The sequence below is a fragment of the Globicephala melas genome, chromosome 3, assembly GCF_963455315.2.
Source record: "Globicephala melas chromosome 3, mGloMel1.2, whole genome shotgun sequence".
Taxonomy (NCBI): Eukaryota; Metazoa; Chordata; class Mammalia; order Artiodactyla; family Delphinidae; genus Globicephala; species Globicephala melas.
The window spans coordinates 165,196,177-165,216,147 of NC_083316.1; the positions used below are offsets into that span (position 1 = coordinate 165,196,177).

Below are 19,971 nucleotides of genomic sequence, written 5' to 3' on the forward strand. Positions count from 1 at the left end.
CCCCTCTAGTGGCCTCAGGGGCTGCTGCTCCCCTGTTCTGGTGGGGTAGGGACCGAAGTCCCAGATGTCTCTCTATCTGTCACTGCCTCTCCGTGCCCTGGAGTGTCCAACTTAGTGACTCTCACGCCAGCCCCTCACACTGGGCAGGTGTCTGCTGTCTCAGGCCCGTGGCCGGACAGAGGCCCTCAATTCAGGCAGCTCTGAGCCCACATTTGTGCTGTGTGACCTCGGGTATATGACACAGCCTCTCTGAGCCCCGTGGCATCCTCTTCTATGGAATGGAAGATAACCAGGCCAACTGGGGTAGGGGGATCCTACGGGGACCACTCTCTCCGTATTTCCTCCCATTCCAAATGGCTTGAGTCAGGGCTGGGGGACGGGATGGGATGGGGGAGGATGAGGGACAGGAGAGGCCTTTGCACTGGCTGTTCCCTCTGCTGAAATACTTTTCCTGCGTGTCCATGTGGCCCTCTTGGTTCTTAATCAAACCCACCCTGTGCCACCTAGAACACGGCCCGGCATACAGTGGTGCTTCATAAATGTTCATTAAAGGCAGAGAGGATGAAGGGAGGCAAGGCAAGAAGTGGAGTTTGCCTGAGAAAAGGCTTAGAAAGAGCGCTTGCTGGGTGTGCCTGTCTGGGTGTGTCTGTGTGTCTCTATGTCCATCTAAATCTGTGTGTTTCTCTGTGTTTTCTTGTGTATCTGGGAGTGTATGTGTATGTCTGTCTCTGTGTGTCTCTGTGTATTTGTCTGGGTGTGTCTCTAGGTGTGTGTGTGTCCATCTGTGTGTCAGTCCGTCTTTGGGGGTGTCTGTGTGTCCATTGTCTGTCTAGGTTTCTGTGGGTGCCTGTGTACATGCATCTGAAGCAGGGACAGACCGCAGCCTTAGCTTCCCCTGCCCAGCAGGTGCTGGATCTCACCCTCTTCCCCCGCAGAACAGCGTCCAGCTCCTCTCTAATCCTGCTGCTTCCCCTCTACCCCCACCCCAGTGCCCTCCTGGCTCCATGCCTGTGTCCTCAGCTGCCCAGAGTAGGTGCTCAGAGCACCCAGCTTCCCTCTGCCACCAGTCTAGCCCTCTCTCAGCTCCCGGAGCCCCAGAGGCTATAACCGGGTTTGAGTTCCACGGTCAGGTTGATGCCAGGCGCTGTGCTGAGAGGTTTACAGAAATGAACCTATGCAGCCATGTCCGTGAAGCAAGTGCAGTGAAAATTCCCATTTCACAGATGAGGACTCGAGCCCAGAGGGGTGCAGGAAGCTGCCCTAGGCCACACAGCCGCGGGGAGGAGTTGTCTTGGAAGCCAGCTCCTTCAGATCTCTTATTCTCTGTCCGCTTTCTTTCCCTTTGTTGGGTGGGTGGGGGCACCGGGGACCCTCATCTTCCTTCACTCAGACTCTCCACTCACCCATTCCCCCAGGGCTGGTTCTCTCCTTCCCCCTTCATCTCTGTCCCTGGGGAGGTCAGGGCTGGCCTGGCCCGCTGTCGGTGAGACAAGGGAAAGGACCCCTGTACCTCTTGTGTGTGCACCACTCACCACTCACCCTTACCTTCCGGCTCACAGGAAGCCCTGGTTCCTGACTCCTGCCCGGTGCTCCGACACCCTGAGAGCATCTGAGAAGCCTGCCATTTCCCCTCATCCTCACCTGCATGCCCGCAAGGTCTGTGCGATTCAGCAGATAAAAACCTCTGAGCCCTGAGGTACTGGGACCAACCACCTGGTGCCTGGACTCAAACCAGGATGGCCCCGAGGAAAACGTGGTGGTTGATCATCCTTCTGGGAGGGGAGATGATTTGCCCGCGGTGACGTAGCCAGGATGGGAGCCCTCATGCCGATACCCACCGATCGAAGACACCATCCCCTCTCTTAGATTTTATTAGGAGGAACTTGGGGGTCCTATTTTATTTCATTTCATTTATTTTTTGGCTGCGCCGCTCGGCTTGCGGGATCCCGAGCAGGGATCGAACTCGGGCCCTGGGCAGTGACAGCCTGGAGCCCTAACCACTGGACCTCCAGGGGATTCCCAGGAGTACTATTTTAAAAGCGTTTTTCAAATAGGAGATGACAATCTCTGATTAGAACGTTTCCGCTTTGGAACAGTAAATATCTACCATTCAAAAGCTGCCCAAGGGGCTTCCCTGGTGGTGCAGTGGTTGAGAATCCGCCTGCCGATGCAGGGGACACGGGTTCGTGACCCGGTCCGGGAAGATCCCACATGCCGCGGAGCGGCTGGGTCCGCGAGCCATGGCCGCTGAGCCTGCGCGTCCGGAGCCTGTGCTCCGCAACGGAAGAGGCCGCAGCAGTGAGAGGCCCGCGTACCGCAAAAAAAAAAAAAAAAAAAAAAAAAAAAAAAGCTGCCCAAGGCTTTCCTATAACAGTCAAATTTCTCCCACCATGTTTGTCTCCCAGGCCCCCAGCAGCTCAATTCATGGGTTCAGCTTCCTGAAAGAGTCTCTGTGTAGAAATGAACATCTTCTTTTCTTTTCTTTCTCTATTTTGAAAGAATAACTTGCACCTTATTCATTCTTTTGCATCTTGATATTTTCAAATGGATGTTAAAATAGACGTAACATAAAATGTACGATTTTAACCACGTCGAGTGTCCAGTTCAGTGGCATTAAGCGCATTTACTTTGTTGTACAGCATCCCCACCATCCGTCTCCAGAACTTTTCATCTTCCCAAACTGAAACACTGTCCGCATTAAACACTCTCCCCATCCCCCTCCCCCAGCCTCTGGCCCCCACCATCTACTTTCTGTCTCCATGGATCTGACTCCTCTAGGGACCTCCTAGAAGTGGAATCAGACAGTATTTGTCCTTTGGTGTCTGGCTTACTTCATTGAGCATCATGTTCTCACGGTTCATCCGGGCTGTTCCATTGCAGGGATGGACCACATTTTGTTTATCCACTCATCTGTTGATGGACACTGGGGTTGCTTCCACCTTTTGGCTGTTGTAAAGTATGCTGCTATGAACATGGGTGTACGACTATCCCATTGAGTGTCTGCTTTCAATTCCTTTGGGTATAGACCCAGAAGAGGAATTGCTGGGTCACATGGTAACTCTATGTGAACTTTTTTTTTTTTTTTTTTGCACTATGCGGGCCTCTCACTGTTGTGGCCTCTCCCGTTGCGGAGCACAGGCTCCGGACGCGCAGGCTCAGCGGCCATGGCTCACGGGCCCAGCCGCTCCGCGGCATGTGGGATCTTCCCGGACCGGGGCTCGAACCCGTGTCCCCTGCATCGGCAGGCGGACTCTCAACCACTGCGCCACCAGGGAAGCCCTATGTGAACTTTTTGAGGCACCTGAATCTTGTTTTTTAATTTAATACTTTTAGGAGTGCTTTGATATCCATACATAAAGAAGTCTCTTTTTTGTTGCTGTTGTTTTTGTTTTTTGGAAAGGGGGAGTGAGTGTTTTGTTTTATTCTTATTACGTAACAGCCTTAGAGATATAATTCACATGCTATCCAATTCCTCAATTTACACTCTTCAAGTCAAGGGTTTTTACTGTAGCCACAGAGCTGGGCAGCTCTCACCACGTTTTGTTTTTAAGGGAACAAGTCCCCTATCCACGGACAAGAAGTTTGCTTCTAATCTAAGTAACGGTGTAATGAGTAACCTGGTGCAGAGGTGATGTTGAGTCAGGGTGAGTAGATCATCATAAGTTCCTAGGAGTAGAATTGCTAGTCAGGGCGTGTGGGAGGGTAGAATTTTGACAGCTGTTGTAGCAAGGCTCCCACCCTCCACAAGGGCAGAACTATCGGACTTTGCTAATCTGAGAGGTTAAAAATCTTGCAGTTCTAATTTGCGTTTTTATTATTTGGGGTGAGGCTGCGCATCCTCTCGGTCTTTAAAAGGTGGATCTTGGGCTTCCCTGGTGGCGCATTGGTTGAGAGTCCACCTGCCAATGCAGGGGACACGGGTTCGTGCCCCGGTCCGGGAAGATCCCACATGCTGCGGAGCAACTGGGCCCGTGAGCCATGGCCGCTGAGCCTGCGCGTCCGGAGCCTGTGCCCCGCAACGGGAGAGGCCACAACAGTGAGAGGCCCCTGTACCGCAAAAAAAAAAAAAAAAAAAAGGTGGATCTCTATATTCTTTTCCTGGAAAAAATTTTTTTCTTTAGTTTTGTTTTGTTTTAGTTAGGCTTTAAAACTTATGATAAAATACACCTAGAAACTCTTTTTAATATTAAGGAAATGACTTATTCTCTGATATGAGCTGTAATATCCACACTCACCTCAGTTGCATTTTTTAAAATTTACTTTATTGAAATATAGTTGATTTACAATGTTGTATTAATTTCTGCTTTACAGCAAAGTGATTCAGTTATACATATATATACATTCTTTTTCATATTCTTTTCCATTACGGTTTATCACAGGATATTGAATGTAGTTCCCTGTGCTATACAGTAGGACCTTGTTGTTTATCCATTCTCTATGTATTAGTTTGCATCTGCTAATCCCAAACTCCCAATCCATCCCTCCCCACCGCCTTGGAAACCACAAGTCTATTCTCTATGTCTGTGAGTCTGTTTCTGTTCCATAGATAAGTTCATTTGAGTCATATTTTAGATTCCACATATAAGTGATATCATATAATATTTGTCTTTCTCTGTCTGACTTACTTCACTTACTATGAGAATCTCTAGGTCCATCCATGTTGTGGCAAATGGCATTATTTCATTCTCTTTTATGGCTGAGTAGCATTCTATTATAAATATTTCTGTACCCCCCGAGTTGTATTTTTACCTTGTTTATAATGTTTTCTCCCCACAAGTCTATTTGGATTTTAGGAAGTTGGACTTATCCACCTCTTTCTTTTGCGGTTTTTTTTTTTTTTTTTTTTTGCGGTACGCAGGCCTCTCACTGTCGTGGCATCTCCCGTTGCGGAGCACAGGCTCCGGACGCACAGGCTCAGCGGCCATGGCTCATGGGCCCAGCTGCTCCGCGGCATGTGGGATCTTCCCGGACCGGGGCACGAACTCATTCATGTTCCCTGCATCAGCAGGCGGACTCTCAGCCACTGCGCCACCAGGGAAACCCTCTTTTGCGGTTTTTATGTTTAATTTATTTTTCTTAGAAAGGCCTTACAGGGAATTCCCTGCAGTCCAGTGGTTAGGACTCAGCACTTTCACTGCCAAGGACCTGGGTTCAGTCCCCGGTCGGGGAACTAAGATCCCACGTGCCTTGCAGCACAGCCGAAAAAAAAAAAGCCTTACCTACTCTCAAATTATTATTTTTAAAAAGTCCCCATGTGTTTTCTTCATAGTGCTTTTATGATCTGATTTTTCCCATGTAAAACTTTGATCCATCAGGAATTTATGTTGAGGCGTGGTGTGAAGTAGGGATCCAGATTTGTGTTCCCAGTTGTCCCAAGAGCACTTGCGTCATCCATCTTTTTAGATGCAGTTTTGGGGAGATCCCTAGAGCTGTCCCATCTTCAAGGAGGATAGTTTTGAAATATGGGGAGACATTAGAATTGTCACAATATGAAAACTGTTTCCTACTAAATTGATAATTTAGGAAATTGGTCCCCACTCAAACCTCCAAGTTTTTTCCCAGAACTGAGCCACACCCATGGGACATGACTTTTTGGGGGGATGGGGTGGGAATCAGTCATTCTCTGCTTGTGGGATATTATAAACATTCCACAAAAACACAATGCTAACACACTGCAAGTCGATCGCAAAATGATATGACAAATCTTGCAACCTGGTGAGATTCCAATCGGTAGACAGAAGAGGCTATAGAGAGGGACCAAAAACGCTGATAAGTCATTGACAAAGAAAGACTTGGTGGTCAGTCCAAGACATAATTAAACATGGAGAAGGGGGCCATTGGCAAAGGCAGGATTGGTTGCTCCAGGGAGCATGACTCAAATGCAAAATGAATCAGACCCTGAGACCTGTGTGTGGTTTGCCTGGGGCTGTGGTAACACACTATCATGAACTGGTTGGCTTAAAGATAGAAACATATTCTCTCATAGTTCTGAAAGTTCAAAATCCAAAAATCAAGGGACTTCCCTGGCGGTCCAGTGGTTAGGACTCTGTGCTTCCACTGCAGGGGACATGGGTTCAATCCCCGGTCAGGGAGCTAAGATCCTGCAAGCCTCACAGTGCGGCTAAAACAAACAAACAAACAGACAAAATCAAGGTGTTGGCAGGGACACGCTTCCTCCAAAGGCTCTAGGGAAGAATCTTTCCTCCCTCTGCCTAGTTTCTGGTGGCTGCCGGCACTCCTAGGCGTTCCTCAGCTTGCAGCAGCATCGCTCGTTTCTGCCTGTCTTCACTTCTCTGTGTGTGTGTTTTGCTCTCTCCAAATTTCTCTTATAAGTACACCAGTCATTGGATTTAGGGCCCACTCTGCCCCAAGATGACCTCATCGTACCTTGATTACATCTGCAAAGACTCTATTTCCAGGGACTTCCCTGGTGGTGCATTAGTTAGGACTCCGCGCTCCTGATGCAGGGGGCCCAGGTTTGATCCCTGGTCAGGGAACTAGACCTCACATGCAGGCCGCGACTAAGAGTTTGCATGCCACAACTAAGGAGCCCACGAGCCGCAACTAAGACCCGACGCAACCAAATAAATAAATAAATATCTTTTCAAAAGACCCTATTTCCAAATAAGGTCACATTCACAGGTACTGGAGGTTAAGATTTCAGCCTATCTTTTGAGGGGGGGACACAATTCAACTCACCATACCCTCCCACTTTTTATGTTTTGTTCTCTTTGTGTGTGTGTGTGTCTGTCTGTCCCCCAAAATGACTCTTTCCAGAATGCTATTGGAAGATTACATGTGAATTATTAAATACAAATTCATGGGGGGGAATGCCCCACCCTCCATAAAAAAGCACCCAATGAATTTGTTTCAAGAGTTACCTGTAGTTTCAGTTATAACCCACATCTTGTTCACTATAAGGTGAATGAATTCCTTGTCATAATTTGGACTCTGTTTTGAAAGTTATGGTTCGTTCCAATCAACCCTTTTATTTCCTCGCTCTGGGGTTTTGATGCCAGTGTTAATTGCAGGGTCTTTCCTCTGGGGCCTGTGAGCTGAAGCTTATGAGGAGACCCCTTGGTGATTCCAGGTCAACATGGTGGGTGTGTGGGTGTGTGGCGGGGGTGAGAACAGGATGTCCAGGATGTGGCTAGGAGGTCGGGATAACCTTCCCAAGGACTGAATGTCCCTCAGCTGAAGGGACAGGTGGGCAGGGATGCAGAGGGCTGGGCAAGGGGGGGTTCCACTGAAAACAAAAGCCCAGTGTGACCCAAGGGGACAGCCTGGGGGAGGCTGTCCACTCAGGCCTAGGGGCCCTGGGGCTCAGACTTCCTGGAGCCACAGTCGGTTTTCATAGGAGGGCATCATGCTCTGATTAGCAATCTGGAGGGTCACGGGGCTCAGCATGGGCATTGCACGGAGAGAACAGAGTGAAAGGGGACTGTTTTCTGAGAGGAGGGTGTCTGGATACTGGAGGGACTGGGGAAAGGAAAGAGAGAGGGGTGGGAGGGAGATTGCAGGACAGGCTTTGACTGTGCACCTAGCACGATGTCCCTCTGTGGCCTGGTAGCCAGCTGGGTGTCCCTGAGTGGGGAGCGCAGGACACCAGCAGGTTGGGAGGGAAGGGGCTGGATTGGACAGGAGATGTCCAGGTGTCCGTGGGAGGCATGCACTGGAGATTCCTTGTGTCTGTCTGCGTGTCCCTAGTGTCAGCCCAGGGTAGAGCTGTGGGGTGGTAGGAGGCCCCGTGGCTGCCCGCCTCTGTGGACGAGGGCAAGAGGAGGGGGGATGGGCCCCCAAACGGCAGGGACCGCCCTCAGCACCCAGGCAAGGGAGGCCGCTGTGCAACTTTGCTGGACAGGTGGGGCTGAAGGTCAGCAGGTGAAGGATTAATTCAGACCTTGAGCTTGGCCTCCAGAGCTTGCTGGGGCAGGAGCAGCGAGAGGAAAAAGAGGAGGACTGGGGAGGGGAAAATTGCATTTACTGATTATTTCTCAAATGCAGGCCTTGTCCTCCGTTTCTCGCCTATTCAAAATAATAACATTAGCCAGAAACCATCACGGGGAATTTACATGGCAGACATTATTTTATTTTATTTTTTAAAATAAATTTATTTATTTATTTTTGGCTGCGTTGCTGCACGCCGGCTTCTCATCACAGTGGCTTCTCTTGCTGCGGAGCATGGGCTCTAGGCACGCAGGCTCAGTAGTTGCAGTGCACAAGCTTAGCTGCTCTGCAGCATGTGGGATCTTCCCGGACCAGTGTTCGAACCCGTGTTCCCTGCATTGGTAGGTGGATTCTTAACCACTGTGCCACCAGGGAAGCCCCAGTCATTATTTTAAATGAACTCATCTGATCCCTGAACAGCCCCGTGAGATGCGTACTCCTGTGCTTTTGCAAGCGAGGAACCTGAGGCACAGAGAGGTTAGGGCACTTGCCCAAGGTCACACAGCCTGTGAATGGCTGAGCTGGGGCTGGAACCTGGGTGATGTGCTCTGCTGGCAGTGAGCCTGCCTGGTGTCTGTTCCAGTGAGGCTATGGGCTGAGAGGCAGGGGTAGCAGGAGACAGGCTACCAGGGGTCTGTGGGAGCACTGGTGGTGTGACCTGCTGGTGGGACTGACCTAAATTTACCTCCCTGGAAACTTCCCCACCCAACCCCGCTTCCCCTTTTGCTACGCTACAGAGTGGGGGTGGGGAATCCTCCGGAAATGGTGGTGGGAGGAGGGAGCTGAGAGCTGGCTGGGCAGAGGAGGGGTGGGGACTGGGGCTGCAGGTAAAGAAGAGGGGCAGGGCTCAAGCTCAGGACCTTTGGGGTCCCTGCCTCACCCTTACCCACTGGGAGAGGGGCAGTCTTTGTTCAAAGCCCAGGATTTCTCAGTTCTTCCCAGTCTAGGAGTGCCCTGGGGTGTCCCAGAGGGAGAAACAGGTCCTGGGGTGAGCGGCCAAGCTTTTGTGTAGTACTCAATGCCTTCTCTTGTATTTTACAAATCGTGTGTGTGTGTGTGTGTGTGTGTGTGTGTGTGTGTGTGTGTTGACTAGAAGAAAATCATCTCTGGGGACTTCCCTGGTGGTCCAGTGGTTAGGATTCTGTGCTTCCACTTCAGGAGGCACAGGTTCGATCCCTGGTCAGGGATGTAGGATCCCGAAAGTCTGGCAAAAAACCCAAAACAAACAAACAAAACAAAAATATGGGGTGGTCTTTCCTTTTCGCCGAATGCTGTCAATATGGTGTTTCAGGCGCTTCGTGGAGGTTGGCCGGGTGGCCTACGTCTCCTTTGGGTCTCATGCTGGGAGGCTGGTCGCGATTGTAGATATTATTGATCAGAACAGGGCTTTGGTGGATGGACCTTGCACTCAAGTAAGGAGACAGGCTATGCCTTTCAAATGCATTGCAGCTCACTGACTTCCCGCTCAAGTTTCCACACAGGGCCCGGCAGAAGTCTGTCGAGAAGCCTGGGAGAAGGCAGATATCAAGGCAAAGTGGGCAGCCACAAGGTGGGCCAAGAAGATTGAAGCCAGAGAAAAGAAAGCCAGGATGACAGATTTTGATCGTTATAAAGTCACGAAGGCGAGGAAAATGAGGAACAGACTAATCAAGCTTGAAGTTAAGAAACTTCAAAGGACAGCTCCCCTGAAGACTTCTCCCAAGAAAGCACTTGTTGCTAAGGAGGCAGCTACGGCAGCTGCTGCAAAGGTTCCAGCAAAAAAGATGACCGCTATGGGTAAGAAGTCACCTGCTCCAAAGGCATCTGGCAAGAAAGCATGAGAGCATACGAGGCTGTTATAAACAGAATAAAGGTTCTTTTTGACAAAAAAAAAAAAATGAGGGGTGGAATAGGGAGCGTGGGAGGGAGACGCAAGAGGGAGGAGATATGGGGATATATGTATATGTATAGCTGATTCACTTTGTTATAAAGCAGAAACTAACACATCATTGTAAAGCAATTATACTCCAATAAAGATGTTAAAAAAAAAAAGACAAAGGAAAAACTGAAAAAAAAAACAACCCCAAAACCCCGAAAATCATCTCTGATCCAAAAGCCTCCTGACCCCTAGGTATGAGCAGGGCCATCAGAGCTGAACCTTGGAGGGCAAGAGTGTGTCGGGGCAGTCAGGCTGTCAGGCAGAGGACAGTGGGTGCAAAGACTTGGAGGTTTGAAGCAGCATGTTCTGAGATGCTCGTTAATGGTGCAAGGAGCAGAGAGGGCAGGTAGATACGAGACCGCAGAAGAAGCAGAGCTGGCGCCAAGAAAGTCCTTAAAGGCTTGGATCTAGTCTTGGGAGCAATAGGGAGTCATGGAAGGGTTTAAAGCAGGGAGGGACATGGTCTTATAAGTGTGTCCTAGGAACTCCCCTGGCTGCTGTCTGGAGGACGGGCTGGGGAAGAGGGGAGAGGTAGGGGCAATCACCTAGTACAAAGTTGATAAGACCTGAATAGGGCAGCGGGGTGGAAGGAAGGAGGGGATTTTTAACTATTAGAACTTTTAATTCAAATATAGCACACATGCCAAAAAGAAATGCACAGGTCACAAATGTACGCTGCAAAGTTTTCACAACATGAACATGTTTGTATAGCACGCCGATCGAGGACAGAACATCACCAGACCTCTGAAGCCTCTGCCGTGTCTTCTTCTGTCACTCCCTCTGCCCGCTGCGCCCCTCCACCCCTAGGGTAACCCCTAACTTGACTTTGAATAGCATAGAATCACTTTGCTTGTCATTTGGACATTTTTTTTTTTTTTGAGGTTGGGTATCCAATTTTATTTTATTTATTTATTTAATTTTTTTTATTGGGGTATAGTTGAATTACAATGTTGTGTTAGTTTCAGGTGTACGGCACAGTGAATCCGTTATACACACACATATATCCACTCTTTTTTTAGATTCTTTTCCCATAGAGGCTGGACTTTATGGCTTCTTTCAGGCAGGGTGATAATTCTTTTTTTTTGTTTTTGCGGTACGCGGGCCTCTCACTGTTGTGGCCTCTCCCGTTGCGGAGCACAGGCTCCGGACGCGCAGGCTCAGCGGCCATGGCTCACGGGCCCAGCCGCTCCGCGGCATGTGGGATCTTCCTGGACCGGGGCACGAACCCACGTCCCCTGCATCGGCAGGCGGACTCTCAACCACTGCGTCACCAGGGAAGCCCTGGGTGATAATTCTTGTTCATTGTTGTAGAGTCTCTCAACCACTACTAATACTTGAGTCTGAATGCTTCTTGGTGTGTCCCATGCATTGTAGGATGTTGTGCAGTATCCCTGGCTTCTACACACGGGATGACTGTAACACGTGCCCCTCCCCCCAAGTTCTGACTACCAAAAATGTCTCTAGATGTGGCCAAATGGCCCATTAGGGGTAAAAATCACCCCGGGTTGAGAATCACTGCGATATAGTATTCCATTTTGTGAAATCATCACAATTTATTGACACATCCTTTTATTGAGCATTTAGATGGTTTCCAGTTTGGGGTTATTACAAGCAGAGGTGTTAGGAATATTCTCGTAGGTTTCTCAGTGAAGGTAAGTCCACATTTCCTTTGACTTTATTCCTAGAAGCCATAGGGTAGATGTTGATTCAGCTTTGTGGATCCTGCCAAACAGTTTTCCAAAGTGGTTGTGTCGTTTTACTCCCCTACCAGCAGTGCAGAAGCGTCACTTGGTATGGTCTTTCTCACGTTAGCCATTCTAGTAGGTGTCATGACATTTTGGTTTTAACTGGCGTTTCCCTGATGACTCATGATGTCAAGCATCTTTTTATTTATTGGCCATTTGGAGATTACCTTTTATGAAAGGCCCATTTTTCCTATGACATTTCTGCCTTTTTCTTGTTGATTTGTAAGAGCTCTTTATATATGCTGGACATATAGTGGCATCAGGGCCATCTTCACTCTAGTCCTTCTGGTCCCTTTGGCCACCTCCATCACACTGATGTGCCTGGCTGCATTGATCATCAGGTTACATTCTACTCTGGATCTACAGTGACATGATCTCTCTGACCACTGTGGGGGAGACACACTTGAAAGACACAAGTACCTAGAATAAAATCACTGCACTCCCAGCAGGGACAACCACTTCCATAATGTGTATTTACTTCCACAGACAGAGATGTATCTGGAAACAACACACGTGTGTGTTTAATTTATATAAATAGTATCACACTGTTCTATCATCACACAACTTATTTTTTGTTTTCACTCAGGAGTATTTTCTTTTCATTTTTTAAAAATTAATTAATTAATTAGGCTGTGTTGGGTCTTTGTTGCTGCACGCAGGCTTTCTCTAGTTGTGGCGAGCGGGGGTTACTCTTCGTTGCAGTGCGCGGGCTTCTCATTGTGGTGGCTTCTCTTGTTGCAGAGCACGGGCTCTAGGCATGTGGGCTTCAGCAGTTGCGGCACGCAGGCTCAGTAGTCATGGAGCATGGGCTTAGTTGCTCCACAGCATGTGGGATCTTCCTGGACCAGGGCTCGAACCCATGTCCCCTGCATTGGCAGGTGGATTCTGAACCACTGTGCCACCAGGGAAGTCTCTCAGCAGTATCTTTCTGAGATCCACTTATGTAGTGACAGAGATGAGAGGAGATATTTTTCCCTTTTCACTTGTGCATAATATTCCATCACAGGACTATTTTTCTTTCCATTTCTCTACTCCCCCACAAATGGACAGTCTAGTGGCTTCTAAGTTTTCACTCTTATGAACTTCAACAAAGTCCTTATAGCTGGTTCCTTGGTACTTCTCAGAAAGTTATTTCCTTTTAAAACCCACTCTCCACTTTTCCTGCTGCCTCCACAAGAAATGGTTCAATTGATTGGCCATTTGGAGATGACCTTTTGTGAGGAGCCCATTTCCCCCTTGGGGTTTCTGCCTTTTTCTTGTTGATTTGTAGGAGCTCTTTATATATGCTGAACCATGGGTCCTTTGTCAGCTATATTTCTGGGGCAGATATTTTGGAAGAAGTTTTGGGAGGCATTCAGGAGGTAAGCCCAACAGATCTAGGTGACTGATTGGAGGAAGGAGTAGAGAAAGATGTACCAATTTCTGGCTAAGTGTCGGGGTGACTGAGGGGGTCATTGCTGAGGTGGAATCATGGGAAGAGCCACAGGTGAATAAGGTGCTGGTGGATCTGAAGAGTCACTAGATTTTGACCTGGGGTCCCATGGACAAAGTGGAGCTCCAAAAGGAAGGGCCCCTGGGTGGGCTTCAGACCTCAGAAATCATTTGCAAGATACTCAGTCTTTTGCATTTTTCTGAGAATCTCTAGCTTGGAGCAGGTCCAGACATAACACGTTGATTCAGAGCCCCAAACACAACAGGGTCTTATGGGCCAACTGAGGACAGCTGAGGATCTGGCAACAGGATTTTCTTTATTTGCATTAAAATTTTTTAACTTATTGTAAAGCAGAATTGACTTTTTCCTTTGTTATGTAGCTCTGTGCATGTTAACATGTGTATAACCATCATCACAGTCAGGATATAGAACAGTTCCATCACTTGACAAAATTCCCTTGCACTGCTCCCTTTTTTAAAAAGTTAATTAATTAATTAATTAATTTTTGGCTGCGTTGGGTCTTCCTTGCTGCCCGGGCTTTCTCTAGTTGCGGTGAGCGGGGGCTACTCTTCGTTGCGGTGCGCAGGCTTCTCACTGTGGTGGCTTCTCTTGTTGCGGAGCACGGGCTCTAGGCGCACAGGCTTCAGTAGGTGTGGCTCGCGGGCTCTAGAGCACAGGCTCAGTAGCTGTGGTGCATGGGCCTAGTTGCTCCGAGGCATGTGGGATCTTCCTGGACCAGGGCTCAAACCCGTGTCCCTTGCATTGGCAGGTGGATTCTTAACCACTGTGCCACCAGGGAAGCCCCGTAGGATTTTATTTTTTTTAATAGACTTTATTTATTAGGGCAATCGTAGGTTCACAGCAAAACTGAGTAGGAAGTACAGGTAGTTCCCATATACTCCCTGTACCCAGCCCCACGCGACCAGCCTCCTCCACTACCAACATGGCACTGAGGAAGTGCCTTTGTTACAATCAATGAACTACATTGACACATCATAACCATCCCAAGTCCCTAGGTGACTTTAGGGTTCACTCTTGGTATCGTTCATTCTATGGGTACAAATGTATAATGACACGCACCCACCATTATAGCATCATACAGAGTCGTTCCACTGTCCTAAAAATCCCCTGCACTCCACTGATTCATCCCTCCTTACCCCTCAACCTCTGGTAACCACTGATCTTTTCACTCTTTCTATAGTCTTGCCTTTTCCACGTCATAGAGTTAGAATCGTGCAGAATGTAGCCTTTTCAGATTGGCTTCTTTTACATTTAAGTTTCCTCCATGTCTTGTCTTTTTTTACCCATGGTATGTCTCTTCTTTAATTTTTTCAACAATATTTTGCAGTTTTCAGAACGTAAGTTTTGCACTTTTGTTAAATTTACTCCTGAATATTTTATTTTTTCCATTATATTGAAAATAGAATTAGTTAAAAAATTTCTTTCTCCTATAAATATAATTAATCCTTCCATGTCTTGTCATAGCTTGGTAGTTCATTTCTTTTTCACGATGAACAATATTTCCTTGTCTGGATATATCACAGTTTATTTATCCACTCACCTACTGAAGGACATCTTGGTTGCTTCTACATTTTGACAATTATGAATAAACCTGCAAACATCTGTGTGCAGGTTTTGTGTGGACAGAGCTTTCAACTCACTTGGGTAAATATCAAGGATGGTGACTGTTGGATCATATAGTAAGGGTATGTTTAGTTTTATAAAAACCTGCCAAACCATCTTCCAAAGTGGCTGGATCATTTTGCCTTCCCACCAGCACTGAGTGAGAATTCCTGTTGCTTTCCAGGGATTGGGATCATTTTTTTTCTTTTTGGCCGTGCTGTTCGGCACGTGGGATCTTAGTTCCCCGACCAGGGATCCAACCCGTGCCGCCTTGCAGTGGAAGCACAGAGTCTTAACCACTGGACCACCAGGAAAGTCCTGGCAATGGGATTTTTAATCACAGAAAAATCTAGAAAAAAATATTGGGTTCCACCTGCATGCATCGTTTTTTCTTAGAATACTGTCTGAAAACACTTTCCATATTGTTAAAAAAAATCTGTGTCATTAGAATAATCTTTCCATATACTTAAAAGCATTAAACACATTTTTAATGACTGCCTAGCCGATTTGATCACGTTATTATATCGCAGTTTACTTAACTGTGCACTGTAAGCTTTGTGCTAAGTGAATATTAAAATAATGCTACCAGGGGGTGAGGGAGGGGTGGATTGAGAGTTTGGGATTAGCAGATGCAAACTAATACATACAGAATGGATAAACAACAAGATTCTACTGTATAGCACAGGGAACTACATTCAATATCGTGTGATAAACCGTAATGGAAAAGAATATGAAAAAGAATATATATTTATATATATATCTGAATCACTTTGCTGTGTGGCACAAATTAACACAACATTGTAAGTCAACTGTACTTCAATAAAATAAATTTTAAGAAAAGCGCTACTATGAGTATGGTTATGTGTAAATACTTGCCTACTTCTCGTATTTCTTCAGGATGAATTCTCAGAAGTGGAAATACTGGCTTGAAAAAGACAAACACTTTATGATTCTTGGTTCATGTTGCCAAATGCTCTCCAGAAGGCTGTCATTTATACTGAAAGCTGCAAGCCAAAGCAATATTCTGCAATTTTTTTAAAAAGCCACGGTTTAAACAGACAAAAAGATGTTGCATTTTTAATCAGCAATGAGTATCTTTGAGAATTCCCAAAGTTGACTGTCTTTTCCCTGGTGTATCAGCACTGCTGTTTGGCTTGTTTCACCAGGATACTTGTGATTTCTCTGTTCATCTTCTCCATCTCTTGGTTGGACGATTCATCAAAATCGATTCATATAAGCTATTTACATTTTATTTTATTTTATTTTTAAATATGTTTGGTTATATACTAGATATTTTTTTCTTTTATTTATTTATTTGGCTGTGTTGGGTCTTAGTTGCGGCATGCGAGATCTTCGTTGCAGCATGCGGGATCTTTCTTTGTGGCACGGTCTCTTCTTTGTGGCATGTGGGCTTCTCTCTAGTTGTGGCATGCAGGCTCAGTAGTTGTGGCGCACAGGCTCCAGAGCACGCGGGCTCAGTAGTTGCAGCGTGGGGGCTTAGTTGCCCTGTGGCATGTGGGATCTTAGTTCCCCGACCAGGGATCAAACCCGTGTTCCCTGCACTGGAAGGCAAATCCTCTCTTCATTTTTTATAAATGTATTTATTTATTTAATTTTGGCTGTGTTAGGTCTTCGTTGCTGCACACGGGCTTTCTCTAGTTGCAGTGAGCAGGGGCTACTCTTTGTTGCGGTGCACGGGCTTCTCATTGCAGTGGCTTCTCTTGTTGCGGAGCACAGTCTCTAGGCACGTGCGTTTCAGTAGCTGTGGCACGCGGACTCAGTAGTTGTGGCACACAGGCTTAGTTGCTCTGAGGCGTGTGGGATCTTTCCGGACCAGGGATCGAACCCGTGTCCCCTGCATTGGCAGGCACATTCTTAACCACTGTGCCACCAGGGAAATCCCTGGAAGGCAAATTCTTAATTACTGGACCAGCTGGGAAGTCCCAAGCTCTTTACATTTTAAAGAGAGATAACCCAGTACATTCCTTTCCCATTTCTTCCACTACTCTTAAGCTTAGAAAGAGATTTGAAACCTCAGAGATTTGAAATCCATTTACTTTTATTTCCTTAATTTTTTTTTAGTCCCATGAAAATATGTAGTTCGATTTTTAGATATTTAACTCTTCAGATCACTTTGTATTCATTAGCAATTGTTGTGTAACAAATTATCCCAAAACATAGTGGCTGAAAGAAGCAATAAATATTTCTTATCTTTCCAATTTTCTGTGGATCAGGAGTCTGGGAGTTTCCTGATCCAGTTTGGCTTGGAGGGTCTGGCAAGGCGGTTCTCAGGAGGTTGTAATCAGAGATGTCATCATCTAAAAGCTTGACTGGATTCACTTTGAAGGTGGCTCACTCGTGACTGGAGAGTTGGTGCTGGCTGTTGGTGGGAGGCCTCAGCTCCTCACCACCTGGGCCTCTCCACAAGGCTGCTTGAACATCCTCACAATATGGCAGCTGGCTTCCACCAGATCAAGCAATCCAAAAGACCAGGGGTGGTCACACGACACCCTGCAGGTCAAATCTGGCCCACTGCCTGTTTTTATACATAAACTTCCATTATTGGCACAAATGATCGTTTGCTTAAATGTTGTCTATGGCTGCTTTTACAACAGCAAGTCTAGTCGTTGCAACAAAGATTGCATGGCCCTTGCTATACAAAATACTTACTATCTAGCTCTTTACAGAAGAAACCCTGCCAACCCCTACAAAAGACCAAGGTGGAAGCTGCAATGTCATTTATGACCTAGCCATATATGACTGTCCTACAGAATTCCACTGGTCACACAGATCATCCCACCTCTGGTTTAATATGGGGGGGACTTGAATACCAGGAGGTGAGGGTCACAGGGGGCCTATCTTAGAGGCTGACTGCCACACCCCTGAAATTTGTTTGCAGTTATTTTTGCAAAGACGCTGGGCTGCCTGCCTGCAATTCATTTTTCCTTCTTAATTCCTAAAGAACATTGATTTTGTCTGGGACAACAGTATGCTCAGTTTAAAATGCAAATGTCCTTAGATTTCCTTGGAGTTTGAAGTGGTCATGTGACCCATGTGTGGCCAATGAGATGGAAGTGGACATTGATGGTAAGCTTCTGAAAAGCTATTGTTTTCCTTATTAGAAGGGAAAACCCTGACATTTCTACATTTTTTGCACACAATGCTCCTCTTTCTTTTTTCTTTTCTTTTTTTTTAAAATTTATTTATTTATTGGCTGTGTTGGGTCTTTGTTGTGGTACGCGGGCTTCTTGTTGTGGTGGCTTCCCTTGCTGTGGAGCACGGGCTCCAGGAACGTGGGCTTCAGCAGTTGTGGCTTGCGGGCTCCAGAGCGCAGGCCCAGTAGCTGTGGCACATGGGCTCAGTTGCTCCGCGGCATGTGGGGTCTTCCCAGACGTGGGATTGAACCCGTGTCCCCTGCATTGTCAGATGGGTTCTTAGCCACTGCGCCACCAGGGAAGCCCTCCTCTAAGAGTTTTATAGTGTCTGGCCCTACATTTAGGTCTTTAACCCATTTTGAGTTTATCTTTGTGTGGTGTTAGGGAGTGTTCTAATTTCATTCTTTTACATGTAGCTGTCCAGTTTTCCCAACACCACTTATTGAAGAGACTGTCTTTTCTCCATTGTATATTCTTGCCTCCTTTATCAAAAATAAGGTGACCATATGTGCGTGGGTTTATCTCTGGGCTTTCTATCCTGTTCCATTGATCTATATTTCTGTTTTTGTGCCAGTACCATACTGTCTTGATTACTGTAGCTTTGTAGTATAGTCTGAAGTCAGGGAGCCTGATTCCTCCAGCTCCGTTTTTCTTTCTCAAGATTGCTTTGGCTATTCGGGGTCTTTTGCGTTTCTATACAAATAGTGAGATTTTTTGTTCTAGTTCTGTGAAAAATGCCATTGGTAGTTTGATAGAGATTGCATTGAACTTGTAGATTGCTTTGGGTAGTATAGTCATTTCCACAATGTTGATTCTTCCAATCCAAGAACATGGTATATCTCTCCATCTGTTTGTATCATCTTTAATTTCTTTCATCAGTGGCTTATAGTTTTCTGCATACAGGTCTTTTGTCTCCTTAGTTAGGTTTATTCCTAGATATTTTATTCTTTTTGTTGCAATGGTAAATGGGATTGTTTCCTTAATTTCTCTTTCAGATTTTTCATCATTAGTGTATAGGACTAGCAGGTGGGTCTGGCTCAGTCTCCCATGGGGTCACTGCTCCTTCCCCTGGGTCCAGATGCGCACACTACTTTGTGTGTGCCCTCTAAGAGTGGAGTCTCTGTTTCCCCCAGTCCTGTCGAAGTCCTGCAGTCAAATCCTGCTAGCCTTCAAAGTCTGATTCTCTAGGAATTCCTCCTCCCATTGCTGGACCCCCAGGTTGGGAAGCCTGACATGGGGCTCAGAACCTTCACTCCAGTGGGTGGACTTCTGTGGTATAAGTGTTCTCCAGTTTGTGGGTCACCCACCCAGCGATTATGGGATTTGATTTTATTGTGATTGCACCCCTCCTACTATCTCATTGTGGCTTCTCCTTTGTCTTTGGATGTGGGGTATCTCTTTTGGTGAGTTCCAGTGTCTTCCTGTAGATGATTGTTCAAGCTGGCTGGTTGTTGCTCAAGGTCTCTCAGTGGGTCACAGGCAGGCTGGGATTGGGGTCACTTCCAGGTTCCTGGCTCTCCTGTCTGGTGATTGATGCTGGCTGCCGGCTGGGAGCTCAGCTGAGGTTGTCAACTGCAACACGTACCCATGGCCTTTCCATGTGGCTTGGGCTTCCTCACATGATGGAGGCTGGTTCCAAAAGGGAGCATCCCAGGAAGGAGCCGCATTGCCATGTATGACCTAGCCTTGTGGTGTACTGTCACTTCCACCACTCTCTATTGGTTAAGATGGACACAGAGTTCTGCCCAGGGTCAAGAGGAGACCTAGACCCCACTTCTTGTCCAGGAGTGTCAAGTTCACACTAAAGAAGAGCAAGTGGCATGGGAGAGATTCTTACTCCTGTTTTTGGAGGATGCAATCCGCCCCATCCCCCTGGAGTGTCAGTCACATCCAGGAGGGCAGGGTCCTTGTGCCTAGAAAGTGCCTGGCACACAGTAGGTGCTCATACATCAGGAATTTTTTTCTGAAAAATCCCATGTTCTGAAAAGTCACACCTTCAAAATAACAGGATATTATTTATATATTTATGTATTAAAATATATAAATAATGTATGGTTTATCTTAGGATATTAATTATAATAATATATTAAATGTAAGTTAAATATTATATTTAATAATAAAAATATTTGGGCAAAAATAGGGTGGAGGGCA

At 46.7% G+C, this 19,971-nt stretch overlaps 1 pseudogene; it reads left to right on the top strand.

The window, feature by feature from the left end:
• The first annotated feature begins 9,215 nt into the window (after window positions 1-9,215).
• Window positions 9,216-9,767, top strand: LOC115865500 (large ribosomal subunit protein eL14 pseudogene; annotated as a pseudogene).
• The last annotated feature ends 10,204 nt before the right edge of the window (window positions 9,768-19,971 follow it).